Source organism: Lonchura striata, chromosome 15 (genome assembly GCF_050655825.1).
Source record: "Lonchura striata isolate lonStrDom1 chromosome 15, ASM5065582v1, whole genome shotgun sequence".
NCBI lineage: Eukaryota > Metazoa > Chordata > Aves > Passeriformes > Estrildidae > Lonchura > Lonchura striata.
The window spans coordinates 9,319,534-9,347,353 of record NC_140717.1 but is presented as its reverse complement, the minus strand read 5'-3'; the positions used below and the strand labels follow the sequence as shown (position 1 = coordinate 9,347,353).

At 40.8% G+C, this 27,820-nt stretch overlaps 1 protein-coding gene across 2 annotated transcripts in view; it reads left to right on the top strand.

Annotated features, from left to right (window-relative positions):
* The first annotated feature begins 279 nt into the window (after window positions 1-279).
* GNB1L (G protein subunit beta 1 like) overlaps window positions 280-27,820 on the top strand; it is a 44,354-nt gene continuing 16,813 nt past the window's right edge. The window contains exon 1 of one of the 2 annotated variants that reach the window (XM_085592716.1): window positions 280-382. The gene's annotated coding sequence lies outside the window, so the exon portion shown is untranslated. Of the gene's footprint in view, window positions 383-1,085; window positions 9,169-27,820 lie in introns of those variants that run through there. The other variant, XM_085592717.1, reaches the window with a different exon arrangement.

Here is a 27,820-nt window from a genome sequence, read left to right as displayed (position 1 = left end):
GAGCTCGTGTCTGGCTCCACGGAGCACTGACACGCTCGGGCTCCTGGGGAAGGCCGGGTCCTTCCGGTTACGGAGCGTGAGGAAGCGGACCGGCGCCAAGCCCCTCGCAGGACGCTCGGAGCGGCGCTGCTCCGCGGGGGCTGCGCTGCCTGCCGGTGCCGCCGCGGGCGCTGCGGGCAGCCGTGAGGGGAGCCCCTCACGAGCCCCGACCGCAGCCGCGCTCCGTCCCGCCGGCCGCCGCCGCCGACAGCGCGTGCGCGCCGCCCGCCGGCCCGTGACGTCACGCGCGGGGCTCGGCGTTCCTCCGTGTCCGCCTGGTTCCCGCGGGGATCGCCGAATAATCGCCACCACGCACCCGCCCCGCCGGGCGGAAGGGTTTTCGGTGAGCGGGGGAAGGGAGGAGGGGGGAACCCCACTCTCGGACGCGGGGGTGGCGGCGGGGTCGGATCAGGCTGGGACGAGTCCGTTGTCACCGGCGCGGCGCCGCCTCACTGGCCGGAGGCGGTGGCGGTGCCGTGCGCACGCGCGGGGCGTCGCCGGGGCAACGACGCGCTGGAGGCTCGGCCGCCGCGTGCGGGGCGCGCGACGGAGGCAACGTCACCCGCCGCCCGCGGCGCGCGGCGCCTCACAGAGCCTCAGGGCCCCTCAGAGACACTCACGGCCCCTCAGAGCCACACAGAGCCTCAGGGCTCCTCAGAGACACTCACGGCCCCTCAGAGCCACACAGAGCCTCAGGGCTCCTCAGAGACACTCACGGCTCCTCTGAGCCACACAGAGCCTCAGGGCTCCTCAGAGACACTCACGGCCCCTCAGAGCCACACAGAGCCTCAGGGCTCCTCAGAGACACTCACGGCTCCTCTGAGCCACACAGAGCCTCAGGGCTCCTCAGAGACACTCACGGCTCCTCTGAGCCACACAGAGCCTCAGGGCTCCTCAGAGACACTCACGGCTCCTCTGAGCCACACAGAGCCTCAGGGCTCCTCAGAGACACTCACGGCCCCTCAGAGCCACTCACGGCCCCTCTGAGCCACTCACGGCCCCTCAGAGCCACACAGAGCCACTCACGGCTCCTTAGAGACAGTCGCGGCCCCTCTGAGCCACACAGAGCCACTCACGGCCCCTCAGAGCCCCACGCGGCTCCGGATCCCCCCATGGCCCCACGGCCCCTCAGAGCCCCGCGTGACCTCTCAGAGCTCTGCACAGAGTTTCAGAGTCCCTCACGGCCCTGCATAGCCACTCGTGGGTTTTTGAAGCTGCTCACAGCCTTGCACAGCCCTGCAGAGCCCCACATAGCCCCACTCCAGCGCGCATGGGAAGAAGCTCGAGCCAGCACGGTGAGGGAGATGTATCTGTGGCTGACCTGAGGCATCTGCTCAAAAAAAGTAATGTTTTGGTTATGGTCTGCATCTCCTTGATGCTCTGCAGCAGTTTGCTTGCACAGTCCCTGCAGGAGTTCGTCTGGCAGCGGTGATACCGTGTGCGGCCTTGAGTTCCATACGAACCCTATCAGGCATCAGCATCAGCGGTGGTAATGGAGCTCACAGTTCTAGTGTACTGAATTTCACAGCTCCCCATAATAATATCAGTACTTTGAAATAGGTTTAAATAGGTATTCTTAGGTATGTAAGCGACGCTGCACTGCTTGAGCAGACGGAGGTAAGGCAGAAACAGCACTGGCTGAGTACTGAACATGGTTCTGTTGAAGGAAGGCACGGCCTCAGGTGGGTCTCTCCCCACCATTTGCAAAAGAATAGTGGCAGTCCTCAGGAACACCTAAAAGTGCTTTAATACCTTTCAGTTGGAAGCATTTAAAAAGAAAACATATTATTGTCAAGTACATTATGGTAATGGGAAAAATAATGTATTTACCAACTGTTCAGAGCTCTGGCTTTGACGGGCCCGCTCTGGGCGCGGAGCCGGCTCTGCCGGTTCGCTCGCTGGCGCCCTCTGGCGGCAGCGCCCGTCACCGGCGCGGGCAGCGCGGCCGCGCTGTTCCGGCATCGCGCACTGACCCCCGTTCTTTTGCTGTGTTTTTCTCCTCAGCAGTGCTGGTTGTTTAAATAACGATACTGCCTTGAACAACTCCTCTAAATGCCAGTTTTGAGTAGGGAAACAGTCCCGGTTTCAGATACAGCAGCTTCTTTTTGAAATGGAAAAAAGCAAGCATGGTGTGTGCTCTGGACAAAACAGACCACACGAGGTGGAAATATGTGTGTAACGTTTTCGTCTGGGAATTGTTTTGAGGAGCATTTTGCCACACTTTTTAGCACAGTCTCATCCTTCCAAAGCTCCTTCCTGAAACCTCCTATTTTAGCAGCATTTCTGTGCAGCTTTTAGAGAGGGCTCAGTGACTGGGAAATGTCATAAAAAATGTGTCCTGTCTGCCTAAGTTACAAGAAATATAAGGAAGCCTTAAAAATTTTCTTTGTAACTAAATTACTAGATTTTTTAAAGGCTACTGGAGCAACTTCTTGTTTTTTATTGATTCCTATTAACACTTCCATTGATTTACAGGTAAACTAGTTTTTTCTTGTTTTAAAAATACCCTGCAATCAGCAAGTCTAACTCTGTTTATTCTGGCTTGGATGTGTGATTATCAGTTTTAAAGATTCTGCAGATGGGAATTATGTTGGTGCTTGCACTGGAATAGATGCCGGTTTCTAATATCAGATAGATTGTCTGATTTTGGTTAATTGGTGTAGAGACTTATTTTTAAGCACTGGAATTACAGTGTTGGAATGGGAAGGTATTTAGGGAGCAGATCTGTTGACTAAGTATGTTTACGTGTTTTCTGAGCATTTTAGAATACTGTGAGTTTCTTTTTGCAGAGAATTGTTGAATTACTGACTCGTATATTTTATTATATTCTAAAGAGACACACATTTTTTTGGCTCTCTACCACAAAGTACATCAGGCTGTATTATGCTTTGTGTTTGTATAGGTCTTATTTTTAATTTGAGTACTACTTCTCTGCAAGCTCAGCCATAACAATGTACTATTTCATTAGATCAATAGTAACTGTAAACCAGTCATTGCTAATTAGCTCAAATGGGAAATTTAACCCTGAAGATTCTGATTTTTTAAAATTATATTCTATGAAGCACTGTCTTCATTGGGAAAAAATAGCTACTATGCTCTTCTGTAATAAATTGTCCTGTTGCAGCAGGATTGTAGATGCATGCTAGTGCTATTTCTTGCTTTGTGAAGACAAACTTGATTAAAACAAAGGTTGAACTTTGCTTTTTGGACACCTTTTTTGAGTTGTAGTGCTGATACTTCTGTACAAATTTGGAATCTCAACACAGTATTACATGTTTGTTGCGTTTGTTGTCTTTATAAAGAAAAATGGTAAGTCTAGTGGCAATAATAGTGTTTTCCTCCTCAGAATATCTGTGTGGATGCATTTATGCTCTCTTTGTAAGAGTGCAGTTTGACTGCACTAAAATATACAAATGAAGGATTTCAAATTAGTGATAGGTTGAAAACTCTTCAGCTACTGGGGTTTTAGTTTCCAAATTACTGGTCTCTGTGGAGCAGTGTAAGTGATCACAAAACACTGAGAATGAAACAGGTCTTCTATAAAAACCTACACAATTTTTTGCCCAAGCAAGCCAGCTTCCTTTTGAGCTCTGTGCTGGCACAGTTGTATTATTAAAAGTGCAAATTTTTTTATTTTCATAAGCAATAAAATAATTTCACAACTGTAATGAATGCACTTCCTATGGTACATTTTAATTATATGCAGCTAATGCTCATCATTTCAAAAATTGTCTCACTGGCATTTATGACTTGGTGTAAACGCTCATATATCATGGGATTATTCGGAAGAACTGAAACTTTGAGAGATGTCAGGTTTGCCGTGTTGAGGAAGGTGACTCATTAAACCAGAGGTGCTGGTTAGCAATGGGAGACTGTAGAACACATTTAGGCTGCAAATATCAGAGTCGACAGATTTACTTTAAAAAGCCGTGTTACTGGATGTCATTTTAAAAAGGGATATCAGCCTTGAAAGTTTCCAGACAGCTAAACTGGAGGATCCAGGCTATATAATGATTCAGAAGTGTTTAAAATAGGAATCAGTCTATTCTGCATCTCAAAAGCAAAAGTTCCAGAGGAAGTCACCTTTTCTGTAAATGGATTTACCAGCACAGGTCTTTAGAATCGTAACATGATACTGTGAGCAAATTAAGAGTTTTAGGAGAAAAAAAAATCTTTTAGTCAGCAAATCTTCTTTCTCGTGATTTATTTTTAAAGGTCATAAGGTGACCATTACATTAAAAAAAAATAGTTGTTTGTACAGGATAACCTTCCCAGATGAGATGCAACCCTGTCCTAAACCTCTGGATCTGCAGCCTGAGTTTCCCAGAGCCGCTGGGTGACATTTGAGTGTAAGGTAAAGCAGAGCAGGAACTATTTGAAAAAGAAACATAGACTAATGTTTAGCTTTTCTTTTTGTTTTAGTTATTCCATAGTTTTTCAGTAGATGCTAAATTTCTTTGATTTAAGGGAGGGAAAGATTTTGCTTTAAAACACCAGATAGGAATCTGAGGACAGACTTTTCACACTCAGACAGCTGGAGCAGCTGTAGATTCCCCACTGAAATGAAAATGCAACAATTTAAGATTTAGAAAGGCAAAAAGTGTGACCAGAGCATTAAATAGAAGGGCCATATGATACCAAAATTAAGCTCTGTGTTTATTATAAAGAAAATCCTTGTTTTAGAAGGGAAAAAAATGAACTTGTTCCACCACTTTCTTTTTTCCTCAGGAGAAAACACAGAATATATCCTAGGTAATAAATCTGTTTTATGGCTCACATGAGAAAGGGTGGAGAAACTCCCATTATTTTCTTCCCAGAAATTGAAATACACATGAGCTAACATGGGAGACACTGGGATTTTTATCCAACAAATGCACAGCTGGCTTCTGCTTTTATTATTTTTCTAAGCCTAATAATTTTTCATTTGATTAGCTGGTGGCTGACAAAACTATCACTTGCACAGTGTTTTGTATATTTAGTAGAGTAGGTGTGATGCAAAAAAGATACTGTAATGTGTGCCCAGAAGCATAGCACGACATGTTCAGTTGATGGGAAATTTCTGCTTGCCTCTTCTTAAAATGCAAGTTTCTATTATTGACATTTGAGTTTGAGTATCACAAAAGGAACTTCATGATGTCTAGAAAAAGGAAAATTATGTAAGATTGGAGGATTATTTTTTCTTAATTCACATTGTAGAATTGTACGATGCTGTGCACATGGAAAGAAATTGTTAGGAGTCAGTTGGCAGTCCACAGTGCCAGTTTTGCTGTGAGAAAGCAGTGAGACTATTTAAGAGGAGAACTGTCCTCATCAGTGTTAGGAGGTGGGAAAAGTAGAGCTGCCAACAAGATCTATCAAGGACTTTAAGTGTACACAGTGTGAGCTGTGGAGTGACCCATGGACACAATTAATGTGAAAAACACAACAGTGAACCACATATCCACCCAGACAATGAGATAAATTGAGCACAGATATGAAGGTGGGAGAATAGGAGCCATCTAGGAATGAGGTTCCTCAGAGCCATGTCTGAGCAGAGCTCTGTAAAGCCATGGATTCTCACTTTGAAATCAGGAGAGAGAATGGCCTATCAGAACTCCTTCACGTGCCTTCTGCAGATTAAAGGAAATATGTTCAAGAATCCAGTATCCTGTTTTGCATTGACCATTAATGCCAGGGACAAAGCAGGCTGGCTTCTCCTGTGTTGGCACTCCTGATGTTTGAAGTGCTAAGCTGTCTGTGTGTTGTGGGCAAAGCAATGATAACACCTACCCTAAATAAGTAGCAGGGGAAGAAGACTGCAGTTTTATCCCTGATTGGTTGTCCAAGTGATAGTGTGTTTCTTGTTATTTTCAAAAATTCCAAGACAATTTGACATGTTGGGGGGTGGGAGAGAATGCAGGCTATCTGCTTCTGCTGGAAAATTGTGTGATGGCATCTCTGGTTTTCATTTGTAGTCATTTACAAGTGGTAGATACTCAAAACCGTGTAAGAAATTTCTAAGTGAAATTAATTTGAAGCTGTAGCTTCATTGCATACCCAAACAACTACCATTAATGTCCTTTCACACAGTGGCTGCTGGAGAAGGAATGATTTTGTAAGGACTAGTAGAATCACTGGTTAGTGTATCTGTGTTCTGACCTAGCTCCATTACACTCACTAAATAATTGTTGACAAGTTCAAGCTCTGTAACTGGAGGGTTATGGCTTTGCTAAATGTATGCTAAACATCAATATATGTTCATGGACAAGGAAAATGACCTTAATTGAAAAATACGAGACTACCTGAAGTGGCAGTAGATCATCGTGGGAGCTCCCGTTTGTTTGTATCTCTCTTAGAGGCTTTATGCTGCTAGGGATCAGAATACTGTGGTGTATGGGAATGTTTCTTGGGCCATGGAAGTGCATGAGTCTACATCAGGGATGGCTGTTCTGGGTGTTGCCCAATGCAGAGGGCCAGGAAGCAGTCTCTCTAAAGCATGTAAAATCAGTGTGGCCAACTTCACTGTTTACCTCCCTTTTCTTCAGTCTTCTTTGTTAGAATTTGCATCTCTGTCCTGCCAGTATTTACCTATTTGTTCTAATAAATCTCCTCTTCTGTAATGAGCTGGTTTCACCTTCTGAAGTTGTACTTTGAATTCTTGCCCTTGTGTGCCGCACGGGTTCTGAGTTGGGTGAACCATGTTGCTGGGTTAACTGGAGGGGATGTGTTCCTGCTGTGCAGCTGAGGATGCTGCTGGTCAGGAAAGGCCCTTGGAGCAGAAGCAGTTGCCCTGGTGGCACCACCTTTCCTGCAGTGCAGCACTGTGGCCTGGTTTTGCACTCTGATCCCTTGTTCCAGGTGCAGAGGGCTCCTCACCCAACTTGCAGTAGGTTGCAGAGGGGGAGAGAGTCCATAGTGCTGTGCCAGAAAACCAGGTGATAGTGTGAGCAGGGTCTCCAGCCTGCTACAGTTCCACAGCATTTGTACTCTTTGCTCTTGGTAACTGTCAGACCTTATCAAACCAGGCTCTCAAATCTGAGAGTAATTGGGAACATGTGACACATTGCAGAACTTTTTTAATTTGTTTTTTTCTAGTAGTGTGTTTAGGCCTCCTTGCTTTTGCTTCAACAATTGAGGGTGTTGGTTGCTTCCTCATGTTTGTGTAAGAAAAGCTTTTTATAGTCCATTTTTCCAGTTGGCGTATGTACTTCCTCCACTGTAATGTAGCACATCATTCTTCCCACTCCCTCCCAGCCTCTGAAGCCGATGGAAGACCTTCAAGGTTGTTTTATTAGGGTTGGGAATGGTCATTATTCTTGCCTTAAAATGTGTTCTTCAACAAGTTTTGTTTTGCTCTTGGTAAATGAGAAGGATGTATGGATGCAAGGAATAATCAACTGTATTTGGTTTATAAGACATCTAGTTTGAACTGGAAATCTGTAAGTCAATTTTTATTTTAGCTGAAAATCTATCAAGAAAAGCAGAAGCTTGTCAGAAACATGAATGGAAATGGGCTGCATTTTTTTTTTTTTGACAGAAGAATTCTTTATGTAATACCAAATGTGAAGAATTTTTTAGTATCATCCATCCCAACAAGGTAACAACTGGAGTGAAGGCAGTCTAGAAGCTCCATATCCATCCATTATTTTGCCCTGTAATGGTGAGTCTGGCACACTGACAGCACTTGAGCCTTGCAAATTTGGAGCTGTGATGGAGGTCTTTCCTTGGTGTAACATCAGTTACACTAAAAAGAAAGGAAGGTGGCATGGCCACTTTCAGATCATTGACTGACAGGGTTCTGTCCCTGGTCAGGACAGTGTGCACTGCATCCTGCTTAAGGATAGTACAGCACCTGGTTTGCCACTGCTTCACTCCTGCTTGCTAGTTGTTTTCATCCCCATTCATCCAGGAGCATTACTTAGCCCTAGAACAGACTTTGTAATATTTATTGTGGAAGCCTTTTTTCTCCTGTCTATGACAGATTATTGAGGATATCTACTGGGAATGCCCTTGATTTCTAGTGATTTGAATGCTATTTCTCAAGAAAGATTATGTTTTGGAACTATTTTTTCAACTTTAAATATTTTGTAATATAACCTTCCAAGGTTTTCCAATACTAAGGAACAAAACCTAGGTCCTTCAGTGAAGGGGCATGTGCAGACGTGGCCCCTGTGGATTGAACTGCCTCACTGCTTCAGATCTTCACTATTTTTAGCCTCTGTATATGCCTTTGTTTTTCCCAAGTGTCTAGTTCTACGTGATATTGTAACTAACTCAGGCCAGGAATTCACTCTTTTCCTATATACTAGCTCCACTGTAAGCTTGCAGAAAAAAAAATGGATCTGAGAATCCTTTCAGCTTAAATCTTACTATGGGATGTTTAAGGTCCGTCCTGACAGGTAATTTTTTAGCTACTTTTGTATTCTGCAATTTCTCTATGAAAATAATTATTTAAAGGTATCTGCTTATTTTATTGCTCCACTGCTAAATAATTGAAATCAGCACTTAGCATTTAATTATAGTGATTTTTTTATCATAAATATTGTATAGTGCCTGATGGTGGAATTGGGCATTTTTATAATAAGCCCCTATTTTTTAAAATAAGTGAGAAATATCTGAAATTCATGCCTTCATGCTTGTGCCCATTAAATGTGGTTATCATTATCTAGTGACGACACACGTTCTTCCTAACTAGGATTCTCTTCTTTTTCATGCTGATGCTATCTCCGTGCTAGATTATTCCAGTTCCTAGTAGCACCCCAGGGCAGTAGTGAGAAGTAAATGTGTCCCATATGGCCGCTTTAGACAGCAGTTTTTGGTGTGGGGAGATGAGAGATTCTGGGGTGAAGAGACAGTGGGGTCTGTGTGCCCTCACTGTCCCGGAGGCAGGGCAAGCATAGGGCAGCAGGGCTGTGGCTGGCTGTGCTGTCAGGCTGGTTGGCAGTAACGTGGCAGCGCTGCGGTGGGACAGGGTGCAGTTATTTGTTGTGCCATGCGGGAGGAAGGAGCCAGGGAGGAACTGGGACTGAGTCACCCGCTCTTCCTGGAGTGCCTCCTGGGGTGGTGCTGCTACAGGCAGCCCAGTGCAAGACTGAGCCTGAAGGCTCCAGCGAGCTGATTGCAAATATTTTGCAGAAGTCTTATTTTCTGGTAATTACTTTAACATGATTCAGTGTTTTCTCTTTTGTCTGATCTTGTTATGAGCCTTCTTGCCTGATCCTTTGCCTGCTGTCGTGGGAGCAGGGTAAGTGTTCCCACACCACGTGTTCCATTGCTGCTGTCTTTGGCCTCTCAGGTTCAGTGGCTTGAGTAGGTGCTATTCAGTAGCACCTTGTCCTTTTGGAGCAATGACTGATCCTGGACCTGTTCCTTTGAAGCCTTTGAAACTACTAAGCTGTTTCAGATAGTGGGGTTAGAGCAATTTGTAGAATTGGGGTCCAGGTACTGTTTGCCAGTTTATGTTTCTAGTGATTCATGAAATTAGAGCTCCTGTGGAAACCTGGAACCTTGCTTCTGAGGCAAATGTTGTGTATGAACTAAGTCCAAAGTCCCCAGTCTTCAACAGATATATGAAGAATGGCTAGGATTTAGGTTCCAGTGGGTCACCAACAGAGTGTATTAGAGACTAATAATAACAGTGAACAGACTTATTCCATTCCCAGTTCTCTGGGGTTTTACAAATCCAGCAGAACCAGCAAAATACCTAAAGCCCAGCAACTGAAACCCAGCCAAGTTTTGTAAAAATTACAATGGTAACTTCAAATAAATATAAATTGTGCTTTTTAAATGTACAGTTTATTTAAAAATAGATATTTTGCCAAACCATAGATGTATCCAATAACTAAACCAAGAAATAATCAAGGTTAAGAAACCTAAGATTATAAGGTGTAGGAAAAATCTTTCTGTAATATGTAGTGCTTTTGTTTTACCATGTGATTTACATTTAATCCTAGTTAGACTAATACATACATACATAACTAATATATATCTTTATAGCAGACCAAACACTTCTCATAAGCAACTGACTGGTTTTGTGTTATCACATTTGTTCAATGAGGGTGGAGGGAGAGAGGTGTAGAGTATAATCTTTTGCAAGTAGTAGAAAAAATATGTCTCACAATATAGCTACAAGAAATACATGGGTGCTCATAATTCATATTATCCCATAAAATTTAGAAGAGCATTCAGAGACTGCAAATGAAGGTAATTTATGTGTAAAACCTCATCCATGAAGAATTTATTGCCATAGTAGGTATAATATACTTTGGCACAGACTTCTTCCGTGAAACTAGAACTTGCAGATTTGAGAAAGGAACATACTAGAGACCTTGCAGGTTAAACTGTAGTCTGGTTTTACACAAAGCACATTATAATGAAGACTTTTCTCTTCTGAGAGAGCTGAAGTCAGTTAATATGCCACGGCTGCTGATGATGTGTTTGTACATCTTCAGTGTGCGAGTAATCTCTTTAAAATCAATGTTAGTTTAGTGGTGCTACCTTTATGTAAGTATTGATGTTTGTAAATATTTTGAACCTTAGAGGGAACGGAGGAAACTGTAGAAGTGCATTCCTACAAAACATTTAATTTGCAGTATCTAAAAATGATATCTAAAAAAGCATATCTAAAAATATGCTTTGCAGGAGCTGTTTGCTAACCATGTCATGAAGCCCAGACCTCATTCTTCTTGTGAGGACTGCACTGGGACATGGGGCCTCATCTTTCTCTCTGTACTTGAGCAAAACTGCCAGGTAAAGGCCCTGGGATCCATCCATCTCATTGCCAATTTGACTTGGGCATGTGGTGGCCGAAGTGAGGCCAAGGCAAGGCTGTGGTTATGTTGCAGTGTTGTCGTGCAGTCTCAAGGAGATGTCAGCACTGTTCTCCTCAGTGCTTGGGTAGCTCATGCAGCTGGAATAAAGATGTATTTCCTTTTGTTCCTGCTGCTGGACTCTGATTTCTGTTTTATTTTGAGATTACATTGTGCACATATGCTTTTATAGTTGCTGCCTCTCTTTGACCCAAACTCTTCCATGGAAGTTAATGACATTAAATGAAAGTCAGTGCAACCCACTGCCACTCCAAGATTTCTGCATAATAAAAAGTAAACTTAGAATAGAAAGGATTTGTTATACTGTAGAATATGCCATTTAAATGGATGTAGCTGGGAATGGAGAGAAGCAGCTCCTAGCCTGATATATAAGAGGGATTTTGGCCCACATCAGCAAGGGAAGCTACAGGGCATATAGCTATAAAAATGGACCAGAGTTCTCAAGCGTTGATGTAGAGCAGATGGGACCTTGAAAATTCTTCCCTGAAAGGTACACAGTGGCAGTCTGCTATGCCTGGGTTGTCAAAGAACGTTATCAATTCCTCTGTGATTTTAACTGTTAATTCCAGGAAGTCTAGGTGTTTCAGGAAGTGCTATTCAAATACTATGCTATTTCTTCCGGATGTAGCTCCTTGTACAGTACACTTACACTTAGCCTTTTCTCTGTTGGCTTGCTCTGCAGGAGAAATCCCAAACTATTGAGAACAAAGATAACTTCCTGTGCCAGGTGTATGAGCTAGAATTATCTCTGTTGTACAAAGAAGTAACTTTTCTTTTGAAAGTGACATGGGATTTTTGATGTTCGTGAAGATTCATCTCATCAAGGATGTCACTGTACTAATAAGAAAAGCTCACTGGACTCACATCAGGCATACTGTGTTCAGTTCTCTGCTTTTCCAGATGGATTTAATGGAGTTACAGATGGTGCAGAAAATGGCAACTGAAACAGTTTGGGGAAATGGAACAACTGTCATACGAGGAGAGATTGAAAAGTCTAGTACTCTTCAGTTTAGAGAAAGACGGATATTTATCGTTGAGATTTACAAAACCATGAAAGTGATGAAAAAGCCAGATGTGAAACTGTTGCCCTCCAAATCCTGCAGTGTAAGAACTAGAGGGCACTCAGTGAAGGTAGTAGGAGCTCAGGTTTAAAACAAAGAAAAGAAAGTAGTCCTTCATTTTTTGGAACTCCAGGTAGTGAATTTTTTGCCATGGTAGGTAGCAAAGGCAAGGATATCAGCAGGTTCAAAAGAGGTCAGATAATTTCATAGAAAAAACAGAACTGCAAAGGGACAGTGAAGTTGTGTGCCCTGTATCATTGTGCACAGGGGAGGGGCGCATGGGGGGCAGGAGGAATGGACCCCAAAAGCAGCCAGGTTTCTGTCTTTTTCCTAAACAGTATCTCTAAAGAGCATGGCACTGGTGGAAGTCAGTCACTAGGCCAGATGGGACCAATCATCCAACCTTGCAGGGCATTTTTTTCTACCATACAGTACCACACTATGTTCTGCTTTGAAAGGGTTTTATTGTTAGTGAATTGAATTTTCATAAGCATAATCAAGAAAAAAATGGTAGCATGTTAATACTCCATTGTTGATACCTGAAATATTAATGTGTTTTTAAGTCTGATCCATTGATAGTCAAATGTCTGCCTGTTAATGTGCATGTCACTAATATGGCATTTGTTTGGAAAATGTACAACTTGGAAAATGAATTTTAAGTTTGTGTGTTTATTTTTCTTGGCAGTGAGTTTTGGTTATCTCAGAAGGGAAAAGCTATCCAGGTGCAGTGAAGCTGTGTGGTGCCATGAGTGCTCTGGCAGGAAGGTATGCAGGACAAGTATGCAGGGAGCTGGATCTGAGTAGTTTCTTCATGCTCCAGTACTGTGTGCTACTGAGATGTCTTTGTGCTAGTTCCAGATAGGCCGAACTGAACCAATGAATCAACAGGGACTTAAGGCCAACCACATCCACAGATCAGGGACCCAGAATATGGGTCATGGTTCCTATCCAGGCACTGGACTTTAATGACACTCAGAGCTGGGATGGCATCCCTGCAGTTTGGAGCATCCTCTCCAAGCACCCAGTTCTGTGCCTGCCCAGCTCCCCCCAGGCTTCAGGCTACTGCTTCTTGCATAGCAGCTCACTCATTTATTACATCTTTAGCATTTGGAGGAGACCTGCAAAGAAAGTGGGGCAAGGGGGTGAAATCACTACTTCACTTTAATATAGGACACAGAACAATTCTTTATTATGAGTTTGGGTGGAGGCTTTTTGTAAAAGATATCTGTAAAAAGTCTTCTGTATGTTTTTTTTTTTTTCTTGGTAACATTAAGCATATTAACAAAAACATTCTTTGCTTTAATCAGACAATATGGGCTTTGTTCATATGGAGACTTTTGAATATTATGTGTAGCTCCTGTACTCTGGGACCTGCTTTTAGCAGGGATACTTACATGAGTCATAAACTGTATGAGTGCAGCTCAGGTCGGCTCATTGTGCCTGTGGAAACTGGTGGTACTCTGCTGTTGATGAGAAATCCACCATAAACAAATCCTCACTCGTGGTCTCAGGTGTGTAATTAGGAAACACACTTGGCTTTTAATCAAAAGAAATTTAGTGTTTGGTTCTTAGGAATATCTTTTCTCTTGTTTCAGTGAAGTAAATGTTATTGCAAATAAAGAGCTTAAAGCAGTCTGACTAAAGCCTCAGCTAATTGAGCTTTGGTTCTGTGAGAATTTGGATGTCATCATCCTTTTGTTTGCCACTTCTCTGGGGAAGTACTTCAGCTATATGGCAAAAATAAACAAAAGAAACCTTTTAAATCTTCACACTTAAATACATTTATGAATATTTTTAGTTACTGTTTACTCCTTGCAAATTTGTCTTGGTCTGAAAAAAAGTTTCAGATGTATTGTTTTCCTAACAAAGATTTGACCTTCATCTTTATACACAGTTTCACTATTCTTCCTACCATCATTTAGTTCAAAGGAGCACTTGGAAGCACACAGGCAAAAGCCAGTTCCATTGTGTAAAATAGAAATGTGTGTTTTATATCACAGGAGTTGAGAGAACAATGCAAAGGTCAATTGTGTTGCTTGCTCTCCTGTCACATGATGTGGGTGTGTATATGAATGCATCCCTGGAATTCCACTGTGGGATCTGCATCTTTGAAGCTGATGCTAAAATTACTGCCGAGGCTCTTCCAAAGGCGGATACTGATAGAAGATTCAATGAAATCGAAGGTCGCCAGTCTGGTAGGCGTTGAAAGATACCTGGCTATGATACTATTTCTGATTTAATAATGCGAATGGGAGGATAGCCCTTTGTAATAATTAGGACTAATTACTGAAGAGGTGTTGACAGATGGGCTAAGAGGAAACAAACTGCCTTTATCCAGTGGCTTAGAGTCAGATTACTAGTCTTGTGTTATCTGTTTCTCAGAAAGTAGAAGCTTCAATCATTCACTAAGTCTTCAAAGGGGAAAGGGATCCTAACAATATACAGGATTTGGGATGAAGCTATGAAATAAGTCTTTGACTCAAAATGGCTAAATTAATCTCCTTTCCGTAAATTATCATACTTTTAAAGTTTGAGTTACAGATGGAGAATCTGATTGTAGTACCGAAAAATATGCAAAATCAGTATTGATGACTGTCCTGTTGCTGCTTCTGCTCATGGACTAGTCTAAGATTGTTTCCTCACTGTTAATTATATTAATATGAATTATTTGATTCCTTCTTATGCCATGCTTGCTATTCAAGCTGAAACTGAGACAGGGGAAAGTAGTAAGTACTCTGTTCAGTGTTTGGTTTATGCAGATGTCATATCTGATCCACAAGCAGAAAATACATCTGATGAAGTTAATTACAGTTATTTACCTTTTTAGGAGACAAGATCATGCATATTTCAGGAAGAAAACAATATATTACAATACAATTGCATTTACTGAGAATGATGTAGGATTTCCTTAAAGAGGATTTCTTCTCTCCTTTTGAATGTAGTGTCCATCCAGCACATCTACATGAAGTTGATAAAATTGTCCCATGTGAATGGAGTTAACAAAGAAATTCAGGGACTAATGCTTTGTCACCAGAATGAGAACTCAGTGTGACTTTCTTTAGGCAAATGATTTTAAAAATCTAGCCACCCTCCATCTTCTCAAATGACTTTTAAGTGCTTTTCTCCCCACTCTCCACCATATATAGAACCAGGTTTTCTTAGAAACGTGATAAATGTGGTTGCATTCGATAGCACTTTCAAGCAGAGGTAGCTTTCAATTATTTATTTACTTTTAACAAAAGGGGCCATTTAATTAATGTTTAAATATTTATAACAGTTTTATTGTGCTGTAAAATCAGTTATACTTTGATCTAGATTTTCTGGTTTGAGATAATAGGGTTGGTAAAAGTTTTCCTAATGAATTTGGTCAGAACATGACATAATCTGATTATCTGACGAAAGATTGACACTTCAGTTCCTGCCAGCATAAAAGCGCGGTACAATGGGGGCTGTTCAGCACAAATTCAAAGGCTGGGAGTTCAAGTTCAGGTACGGCAGAATGTTCAAAGTTTCAAATTAATGTGGTGAAACAGTGTTGCATTTTCACTGTATTTTTGGTCAGGAGTAATTTATGGTGGATGAGAGGAGTGAAACTTGAAGTTAAATGTGTAAACTGCAATTCCAGTTTGTAACTTTGGGCTAATTTCCCTCCGTTTGCTAAATATTAGTTAGTGTTACTCCATAGAACATAGAGAAACTAACTGGTAGGAACATCACAGACACAGGAAACAGTACCAGAAACTGGAAATTAAGCATCATCAGTATTCAACCTGCTAAATGTGGAGCCAGTTTTTTATCAATATCCCTCACATTTTAACAGTTTAACTGTTTAACATATGAGCAAATGCTCATATGCTTGGAAATGATCATATTTAACTAATGCATCCTACATACTTATGTAAAATAGATGTAGATTTATGTGATCAGACTGGCATGAAAGAACAATTGTGTCTAAAATATAAGCTTAGCCTAAACTGTTAAAATAAACATTAATTTTTTCATTTGATATTCAGGTAATATTTGCTCTGTAAATGTCGTTCCTGTTTGCAGTGGAATTACAGTGATCCCTACTAGAGTTCTTGGACTAAGTTACTCTCCGGTAACTTGGCTTATCCAAATACGTAGGCTGTATGGAATAGGAATACTAGTAGACAAATGATACATACTATTAATAATTAAGCTTGAATTTTGGGGGATATTTCATAACATAAAAATACTTAATAATCTTTTATTTTGAGTCACATATTTAAAAGTGGTGTACACAACACTAAGTCTTTTCTTTCTTTTCAATGTTGAAGGGGATCTTGGAGAAAGTAAAGTGTTAAGTACCAAATGTGATAGTCTTTACTGAAATGCAGTTTGGTTGTGACCTTGAGAAGATTTTTTCTGACCTGAATAAGGATTTTAGGCTTTAATCTAATGAATTTATACAGACTGTCCACATTGCTTTGTTTCTTAAAATACCACACGGCACATGAATCTGTGTCCGCGGGAAGGGACTGTCTGTGCCTGGAGTCAGTGAGTGGAGTCCTAATCCCAGTTCTAGGGACTCTGGGACCTCATGAGGTCACTTACTGTCCCTGCCACAGCTTTTCCATCTCCAGAGAAGGACGTGGAGTAACACTGGTCTCAGAGATGTGTTGTAGTTTACACAGAAGCAGAAAGCTCCCAAAGAGAAAATGCTTTATGAAATACTGGTGTAATGAAGAGACCCTGCAAACACTCCCTTGTTTGAGCAGTCTCACTGATATCATCTGGTAGTTTGGACAGGCATAGATCAGATCCAAAATTTGGAGTTCAAAATACAAGCTGGTCACAAATAGAAATTCCCTTTGGTTATTTAATATTTCTTCTGTGTTTATGTAAATGTGTCTTGTTTGCTGTTTGCAGTTTTAAAGTATATTTGTTAAATGTTATGAAACAAATGACAATATAAACATGGGGGTAGGAAATAGGTAAAATATTCTGATATAAATGCATCTCCCACCATATGCTGGTGAAGTACGTAGCCTGTTCAGCTAATTGCAGTCTTTTTTCTTCTTTTAATGAATATGTATTTTGTGAATGTATTTTTACTTGTCTTTTTAATTCTATGTAATGTAAACTGTGTCTTTAAAGTAAAAGAAATATTTCAGGAAGCACTGTCAGAGCTCAACTTGCAGTGTAGTTTAATTTAATTGCCTACCTCTGCACAGCATTTCTCCCATGGTGAGGTGTACACAGTACAGGGGTATTTCATAAGCAGAGGGAAGCATCCAGCCAGGATCACAAGCTGAAGTTTTAAAAGTACATGAAAAGTAGATTGCTTCATTGTGTCTTCATAAAATGTCACTTCTCACTGTCTCCTCCCAGAAAATGAGTGCGAACTGCCAACTTCAGGGATATTCTTACTAAAAAAAAAAAAAAATTGCAGACTTCTGGCTGTAAACAACAGCCATTTTTACCTCATGTAAGGTAAAAAAGAAAATAAAATGCAACACTACTAATTCCATGTGTAATAAATATTTGTATATATTTATTTTATCGCAGCTTAATCCAAATATAATATCTACAGAGTAATAAAATAATTTATATACTTTCGTTTAGTTGAATCAAACCACAGGTGATGATGCAAAATTAAAATGCAGTGGCTTTTAAACTTAGGAAGATACTGAAGTAATTTAAGATTGGTATGAAAATGGGATTTGGTCACTTTTTCCCTTTTTGTTGACTGTATCAAGCCAGATCCTGAGCAGACCCTAATGTTCATGGAAACAACTCCATTTCTAGCAGCTCTGGACATGGTCCTGTACATCAGAAATCAATTAATAAGTCGTTAATAAGCAGCATATTTTAGAAGTATAAATTCATTTACTATTGGTTGTATTTTATTATGTAATACCATGTCACATATACTTTTCCTTAATTCTGAAAACTCTTGTTATACTTCACACTTCTAAGAAGAAAATATAGAAGGCAGAATGTCATCTGTCCTGTGTTCCATATTCCTATGCCCTGTGGGGGGAAAGGAGAAGTAATAGAACAGACAAATAAATAAATGTGGTGTTGAAACTGGCATGACAATTTCTGCTCTTGCACAAAGGAACTGCAATCAATTTATTGTCTTCATTGGTCAAGTGCCAGAATAACAGTATGATATTATACAAGAGTAGATTAATTAAAGTGTAATTAGAATGGAATAAATTAAACAATCATAAAGCTTGTCATGGGAAAAATATGTGTTTAGAATTAATTAGTTTTCAAATAAAGTGATATTTTAATTGCTCAGAGTTACAGAATCCTTAATTGCAGACATATAATTCTGGCCTAAATAACTTCAGTTGCTGTAACAACTTGATATATTTCTTCTCTGTCAATTCTTTTTAATAGTTTGTTACCAAACAAGATTATTGCAGGAATGTCTGCAAAAATGTCTGGAAGATGTTTAATTAAGCCCATGCTATCTGAGGACATTATTAGCTCTTGGAACCAAAAGATTTGTGGCTGATGCTGCACTGTGCAGCACCCCTAATTAAGGAGGATGGGCAGACAGAGCCCCGTGGCTGACAGATTGCTATGCATGGCTGAACTGGAGGCTACTCAAAACAGTCTTTTGATGGTCCTTGGCTCATCAATTTTCTGCTAGATTTCAATGATTTATCACGTGTACAAACTTAAATTCATTCTAGGTCTGATGTTATGGTGAAGAGAGACTTACACAAATCCTTCTTTTTAAACTTATTTTGTGTATATATAAATGTATATTCATATTCTTCAAGTTTTCAAAGGGAACAGTAATTTGTTGTCTTTTGTGTCTCCATTACTTTTATGCAGAGTGTGTTGTAGAGCCTTACTCCTGTGGGCTTTTATGCTTTCTTTCTCCAAACAAGACTGGATGTAGTTACATCATTGCACTTTTCCGAGCAATTAATGGTTTCAGAAAGTAAAACAGATGGGTGTCATTTCCCTCATCTGCAAATTGAACCTGTTTATGAAACACTAGAATTTCATCTGTTTTCAGCTGTATTTCACACTGAGTTTTAGGCTCCCTTATTAAAAGCTAGTGCAATAACATGAGAGGCAGAGGCTCTCACATTTTCAGATCCCATATTTTCAGCATAAATGTATCCATGACATTTGTCTGTCTCCAAAATGTTTACCCCAGTAAGATTTGCAATGCCCAAAATGTTTAATTGTGTTAAAAAAGGTCAAACAGCTGATAGCTGAAGGCGCATATGTCAGAATGAAAGACTGAAAAAAAATTATCAATCTGACACAGGGGGAGTATTAGAATGATTAATGTTTATGTTAATTTATGGCTTTTACATATTGATTAATAGCTTTTTGTTCCAGTGACCAAAATGTGTAAGTGGCAATGAGATCCATATGCTAACTTGGTGTCTTTCAAATGATCATAATCATTCTTAGTTTTGTTCCCATGCTGAAACTATGTGTTCATGTAGAAAGTAATTGTTGTACAGTGACTCTTTTAAAAATTGCAGATGGAAATATTTGAAATTGAACCTCAAGACACAAGCTTGGATTTCAATATTCTTGAAGGTTACACACTGACATTTATATACATTTTTCTTGCAAACTTCATTACTTAAAATCTTAATATATTGTGGTTTAGCTTCTTTCAGGTAAGGAATGCTTACAGACAAAACGGGTGCTAATGCTGGGAGGAGCCATTATCTGAGTGGAAATCATTAAAAATGTGTTGCGTTGCATGACGGTTATTAGTCATTTTCTCCCCTGCTCCCTTAAGATTTCTTGGCATATCACCAGTTGCTGATAAGCAGTTTTGTTTGCTAACTGTCCATTGACTAATGCAATTAAAATATGGAAACCTCCATCCTTCATTGTCTAAATGTCAAGAGAGAAGGTAATTTTGGGGATCTCCTGAGAAAGGATGAATTCCTAACTTCCCTAGCAGTCAGTGGGAAATGGAGGTTCTCAGCACTTCTCAAACAGACTTTTGAAGTGTTTTTCTGAGCAGGCAGTCATAGTTAGTCTTTAGAAATTATTTGGTGACTATTTAGAATGAAAGCTCTGACAGTATTTAGTGTTCCCAAACTGTAAGAGGAAGGACTCTTGTCAGCTGTAATGTTGGCTGTGTGGCAACAGGTTTATGATATCAGCTAATGAAGGATTCTGTAACTAGGTCATATAAATCACTGCATTCTCTTTGACATTGATGTGTCACTGACTAGCAAGTTTTGCAAGCAAGATAGAAATCTGTCTACAATATCTGGATATGATATTTTCTAGTGCAAGCATAAACTAATGAATACTCTTAGTCCACTGTTGCAATTTTTAAAAAAATTAAATAAAATTTTTATTGTCATAATTAATTAGGTTTTGAAGTCACAAATATACATCTCTGTTCTTAATCCCTACTTTGTTAGTCATAAGTAAATAGTAATAGAAAAAATAAGCAATTCTAAAGAAAGCATTTTGGTATCCTTACCTCTGAAAATTAAGAGTGCTTTATTAGTACATTTACTGGTTAAATCAAAAATTTCCACTGATACTCATTTCTGCTTGACATCAATTTCTTGGTTTAAAAATTTGTAATGTTTTCTAATTTCCACTTGAAGTAAATTATTATTTAAATTTGCTTTAAAGAAACCCTAGAAGTATAATACAGTTTCTATCTCAAGAAGATATAAATGGGAGTTTTAAACTGAAAGCTGCGTTGTTATGTGACTGACAGATGAATTTTCATACATTTTGGGGCTCTGACCTTTGCAACTGTTTGTGTAGCACTCCCTCATCTCTTGATCAAGCTTCTGCTGGTTTTACTTTTGCTGGTGCACGTTTCTGTCTTTTCACACAACAGACATATCCTGTGTTTCAGGCAGCTGGGGTAAGAATTGGAAAAGCAAGGTGTCTGGCTTTTAGGTTGGGATTTTCACTGTTCCCTAAGTGTTTTGTGGGTGTTGCCTTGCTGCAGGACCTAGAAAGGCATTTCTTTGTATCACTGAGTTACTTTTCACCTCGGGTGCTGTAAAGAGATTTTTTCAGTTTCACAACATCTCTTTTTATTGCTGACTTCCCTGTTTCAGTGTGTTCTGATATTTTTTGGTTTGTATATGCAGAATGAAAAGCTGGGCTTAAAAATTTGTCACAACATGTCTGAAGAATTGTTTACCAAATCATATACCTGCTTTCAGACCATTTGTAGTCAATAACCTATAAAAATTTCACTTTTGCAGTCAGATGAGGTGAACTTCAGCTCACTCAACTTGCGTGGATTTGTCTGGCATCTCTTTAAATGATATATGAAAATGTTACTGATCCAATGGGTTCTTGTAGCATTAAATTCCCATTCTCTGCTTCTGAGAAGTGCCATAGAACCAGGTAGCATTTTGTGACAACCAGGGATATGTAAGATATTTCTAAGTGCTGCTGTGTTCTAGCATAATTCAGTGAGGAGAATCGGGTGCTTTGGAACCCTTGGGTTCTGTTGAGGCTCTTGAGGCACAAGGAAAGGCCACAGCACTCCCAGCACACCTGGTGTGGGGCGTTGCTTGGACTGAGAATAGTTTGTAGTTTCAACCACTGAGAAACCTCATTGTCTGCAGTGGTTGGAGGCTGGAAATGTGGGAACATTGCTTTTGGAAAGCTCATACTTGCAAGGGCTGCCCTCTGGATTTTAATGGTGGAGATTGCAAATGTAATAGAATAAACAAAATTGTTTGCATTGCACCATTAACTTCTTTAAGGTATCTGTTATTTACACTATCTGCCTTGGCAGTTGCAGCTCAGGACCCACTTCCTAAACACATTCATATACTAGAGCACAAAGTGCTGTGACACTGGGCAGAGTTTGTCAGGGAGTGCAGGTAGGCACAGAACTGTAGGCTAAAGAAGGGCTTTTGTATGAATGAAAAAGCCTGGAAAGGGAGAAGAACAATTTATTCAAATCTTTCTCAACTCATTCTTTGCTCTGATTTTTCCTTTGGGAGGGTGCCACCTGGTTGACTGGGAATTGTCAAAAAATAACAGGGATTTCATGTATCTGTTTGTGAGCACACCTGGATGTGTTGGATATTTTGCAGTAGTAATTATGTCTGCACACCTGCTGGTTTCTGTCCCAAATAATTTTGCCAGACATGCCTAGGGAGATTTATTTCTCCTATACCTGAAAAAGCTTTTTTACCACTGAGGTTTTTACTACTCTAAATAAGCCTAAAGAAAAATAGAAGAGGATTTTTTCCTGTCTTTGCTTGAGCTGTTGGTATCTCGAAGTGAACTGTGGAGTTTGTTAGGGGGAGGAGGGTGTTTGGATGATATTTTAATAGCAATTTGTTTTTGCTTCAATGTGTGATAGAAATACAAGTGACAGGAGTGGGAACGGGAGAATTGCTGTATTCTGCTGGAATTTTTCCTGTGGGAATCTGTTAATGTTTTTAATTCTCTGAGAGATTTTTCTAAGGTAATCCTTTTGACATTTACATATTTTAAAGGCCTCTCATTAAATGAAAGCTTAACTTTTTTATATCAAATGCTGAAGTGATGATACTGAAATACCACTGCATAGAAATTCAAATGGTTTGAGGATTATTCTAATTGCAACCTAAGCAAAGTAAGATTTGTGAGGGATATTAATAGTGAATTGTTTTTTAAAATAATGTAATTTTGAAGTACGTTTAATTGTTCAGGCATTTAGCAGATGCATTTTCTTAGACAAAACCCTTTTTGGTACCTCATGTGTGGTGCACTCAGCCGTTCACTAATTGCAACCCTCATTTGAGCAGCTGGGTTTCCACTCCTCACTTGTGTAGCAAATGTAACTTGTGCAGGAGCCCAAGGGTTTGCAGTGCACTTTGAAAAATCCTTCTCTTTGTCTGTGCCACATCAGTGTAGCTTAGCTCCTGAAGGCTGATGCTGTTACCAGCATGGGAAAGGCTGGAAAAAATAAAAAGTGGTAAAAAGTGGAACATCTTCTTTAAAAAAATCAAAGAGCCTGATGGTGAGGTATTGCCTCTCTTGCAGGTGATGCTGTCTTGCAAGCAAATACTGCCATGAGCAAAATGATTCATGTATGCATATCTTTTTACTCCTTTCACAGGAGGCAGGAGGATAATAACACAAGGACAAACATATAGTATAGCCCAGAAATGCTTTTAAATGAACTTTATTCTGTAGTTTGAATTTTGCTTGTTCAAGCTCTTGAGCCAGACTTGTTCAAGCCCTTGAGCCAGAATTTGCTCTCAGACCAGACTAAATACTAAGCAAATTCATTTAATTAAATTTGTTGCAGATATCCCCAGTTAACAAGAACAGATTGATCTCCCTGAGGCTAGATAGAGTTAACAAGAAAATAAATGTTGTGCTAATTAGAGAACTCATTTTTAGACACCTGGGGTGAAACTTTAAAAAGTCCTAGAGATGTAGGATTGAAAATTCATTTGGAAATGAGTCTTAGGCTTCTAAATCACTTAGGTACTTTTGAAAAATTTCCCCAGAGGCTTTAACCATCTCACAGTCATCATATTTAGCAAGTTTGTAGCTGTCTGCTTAGCAAAGCACTGCATAACTATTATCTATTTGAATCAGTATATCACAATGTACTTCATTATCCCTGTAAGGTAGAGACACTGAGCTACCCAGTGAGTTGAAGGTAGACTAAGTGTCATTTTTTTGAGCATGCTTGTGTGTCACCAGGAGCAGATTGATGCTTTCTTGGAGGTATTAAAGTACCAGTACCCCAAATTTCCATCTCTTTGCAACCTCATGGGACTTTGTAGGTATCTAACAACTTTTTATTAAATCTGGTCTTAAGTGATTTGTCCAAGCTCATGGATAAAAAAGACAGCAAAGATGAAATTTTATAGCTCAGCACCTGCTGGAAGGCAAATGAGATACTAAATACTGTCACACTGCCATTCATCTGCCAGATCATGACAGGAAGTAATAAGGACTCAATAAACATTAGATTCAATATTAAGCCAAATTTCCAGATTCACATATTGGATTAGCAGAAAGCAGGGAAAGAACCAGACTCTAAGGAGCAAAAAGTCCCTTCAATAGCTTGCTCCTCAGAAGTATGTTTTCAGTAGTTTTTGGTTTTTTTTTTTTTTTTTTCCTGTAACTGGTCTGAGGATTTTTCTGAAATATCATCCTTGTAAAGACATGCATTAGTAGTGTCTGTTTCATGCCAGGTAAAACCCTTCCCACAGCCACGCACACACTTGCTGTCTGTCAGCAAAAACTTCTGTGTCAGTAATTAGAAAAATGCTATTAAAAACCTGCCTTATAATCCCAGATAGCCTCTGGGTTGCTGCAGTTCTATTTCCTTGCTCGGTGCAGTGAGCCAGAATTGCTCCACTGTGAAGTGGGACACTCTGACAAGCTCTTAGCTACTCTTTTATTTATCTGGTTCTACAAAATGTTGTTTTGAGGGCACCAGTACTCAGCTGTAGTGCCCCAAAGAGGTTTCACTTGGTGACAAAGTCCTTGATTTGACAGGTTTATAACACAGGAGGAGCCTGTTACAGATGGGCACTTGGGAGCTGCATCTCACTGTGGGGGTGAACATGCACATCATGTATTTCTGAAAATCTACTCCAGCCTGCCATGAGTCTGGATCGTCCAACAACTTCATAAAAGAGATGAGTCAGGGCCCTAAAACATAGAGGGTATCCACTGAGCTCATTATTTTCATACCTAATTACACAGTGCTATTGAGAGAGAACTGCACATTATGCTGAAGAATCCTGTTTCATCACTAGCCCTAAAAGATAATTGCATTTAATTAAAACCTATAGATACCATGGTGATAACTGATCTATAAACACTCAATATAGACCTGCAAATGAGGTGCATTAGCAAGTGCATCCATTAAACACAATTTGAAAGCTGGTCCTGAGGTGGGAAGGCAATGAAGAGTTGGGCTGTTTTGCCATGGAACGCGTAGCTCTTACACTCCATACTGATTCTCTGCAATTCCTCTGCTGTGAACCAGCAGGTAAACAAACACCTGCTGATCATTCCTTACTGAATTTTGAACACTGTTTGTTTGATGACAGGTGACAATTGCAGTGGCAGAAGCTGCCCTTTTCTTTGTGAGGTTAGGTCAGAAAAGAAGAAGCATATAAACAAGTATGGCTAGTAATGCCACAGATCAGGGAGTAAACACTTCTCATGGTGAAAATATTTATTGTAATGCATTTTTTGATGAACTGCAAATTATATTTCTAGTTTAATCAGCTGCCAGTTGCCTTGTCTCAGCCCAGGTCTGGAGGGTCATTTGCAACAAGTCAGAGCAGAAAATCTGTCCTCATCCTTCTCCAGTGTTTGTGCACAGCTGCCTGCAAAGCTGTTAATATGAATGGAAATACCTGGTGAGGGGCCAGAGCAGTGAGTGCCTGTGGGGAATCACACAGGCTGTCCCCGTGAGCTCATCAGGAATTGTCCTCTGCCAGGAGTTCCTTGTGTGGGACAGGGCAGCTGCTCCCCCCGTATACTGGTCCTGCTCTGTGCTGACTTGGACCACATTTGATATCAAGCTGAAAACATCCATCTCTTGATCCTTCAAGGAATACAAAACCCTTGGAATAAAATTACAGTAGTCGTTCAATTAATACGAAGTACTGCATTTCTTTTTTCAAGAAACCATGCTTAGAACCAAAAATTAAAATACTCTGGAGTAATGGGATTCTTGTGTAGAAATGATCATCACTCCCATCTCATCGACATGGATGAGGGTATTGAGTCTTTCATTAGTAAATTTGTGAATAACACTAAGCTGGGAGTGTATGTCCATCTGTTGGAAGGTAGGATGTCTCTGCAGAGAGACCTGGAATGGTTGGATAGGTGGCAGAGGCCAATAAGAGGACATTTAGTGAGTCCAAGTGCCAAGTCCTCAAGTTTGGCTACCATAGCCTCTGTAACACTATAGGCTGGGATGGTGTGGCTGGACAGTGGCCAGGCAGAAAGGGACCTGGGGGTACTGGTCAACAACCAGCTGAGCATGAGCCAGCACTGTGCCCTGGTAGCCAAGGCCAACAACATCCTGGCCTGTATCAGGAATGGTGTGGCCAGCAGGAGCAGGGAGGTCATTCTCCTATGCTGAGCACTGGTGAGGCCACATATCAAGTACTGTGTCCAGTTCTGGCCCCTCAGTTTAGGAAGAGCATTGAGATGCTTGAACATGTCCAGAGGAGGGAAACGAGGCTGGTGAAGGGCTTGGAACACGAGCCCTGTGAGGAATGACTGAGGGAGCTGGGGCTGTTTAGCCTGGAGAAAAGGAGACTTAGGCCTTATCAATCTCTACAACTCCCTGAAAGGTGGCTGTGATCAGGTGGGGGTTGGTCTCTTTCTCCAGCCAGCAGCTGACAGAGCAAGAGGACACTGCCTTAAGCTGCACCAAGGGAAATACAGGTTGGATGTTGCAGGAACAATGATTTTGACTACCTGGAGTTCTGCCTCTGGATCGGCCTCTGGTCAGGCTTCCAGTTTCTCATTCTTCTGGCCACCAGTGCCAGCTTCCTGGTCAAGTACTTCACCTGCTTCATTAGAGAAGGATTTTCCCCCCAATCATCTTCATTTATGATGCTTTCAAGAAGGTGTTCAAGCTGGCAGATCATTATCCCATCAACTCCCAGTTCCAGATGGACTATATCACAAATTACTCTTGTGCCTGTAAACCACTAGATCCAGGTAAGGGAGTGTTCATTACCTCTCCAGTCTGTAGGTAGGAGATGGCCTTTGCTCTCCTTTTCCCTTATGCTGCAGCCCAAATAATAGGTAGATTACTCCTTCTTTATTGGTTACCTTCAGATATCCTATTTAGTCTCAGGTATTGCAGCAGATCTCCCGTTAGGGGTAGAAATGAGCAAAGACACAGAATCTCATTTAACAACGCTAAAAGGGTCCTGGTTTATTCTTTTTACAGCTTAGCCATCCTGACTGACTACAGCAAGTTCCTACTGTTAGCTTCTCTGACAGACTCTGACTGCTGCTATTTCCTGCTGGAATAGGACTGCAAGTACTTCCTTGCTGCCTCTGACCACAGGATTTTTACCTAGTTCAAATATGACTGCAGGCTCTAACTCTATCAGACCCAGACTGACCTCACAGTAGATCTTTTGCAGCAGCAACTCTCTTCCTTGTTTAATTCTTCTGTGTGTCTCTCTGGATCATTCCTTCTTCCTCAGGGCTCCTTTACCTCCTCATGGTCTTCCTCAACAAGGTGGTCTTTCTTCCCCCAGGCTCCCCCTGTCCAGCCAACCCACCCCTTTTATCACACCTATCTTTATTAGTCACAGCTGTGACCCATTAAGACCAAGACTGTTCTTCTTAGGTACTTAGTACAACTGTGACTTTTTAGGGGCAAGGTTACTTGTAATTCTTTCTTCTACACCTACAGTTTGGATATTAGGAAAAATTTTTTTATGGAGAGAGTGATAAAGTAATGGAATGGTCTGCCTGAGAAGGTGGTGGAGTCACCATTCCTGGATGTGTTTAAAAAAGACTGGATGTGGCACCCGGTGCCATGGTTTAGTTGAGGTGTTAGGGCAGGGATTGGACTCAGTGATCTTGAAAGTCTCTTCCAGCATTGTGATTCTGTGACCTGAAATTCTTTTCAGTTGATATGTTCACTGTAATGCTTTTCTGAAAAAACACTACAAAAGTAGTATTTTTGTGGGGAGGAAGGGGAAAGAGCCAGGGGGCTAAAGCAGAATGATAAATTTCTTGCCCACTCAAATTATGGGTGTCAAGTTTCTTGTATTTATCTCCCTTTAGCACAGGGAGAGTAGCTGACCAATTTGGGATTTACAAGTGTGCGAGAGGTGCATGCGCGTGGCCAGCTCAGCACCTTGCTGAGAGAGGAATGCAGCAAAGAGCAGGTTGGACACCTGCTTAGTCAGCTCATCTTAAGAGGAAATACTTCACCCTCAACTGGGTGGCAAATAGAACATT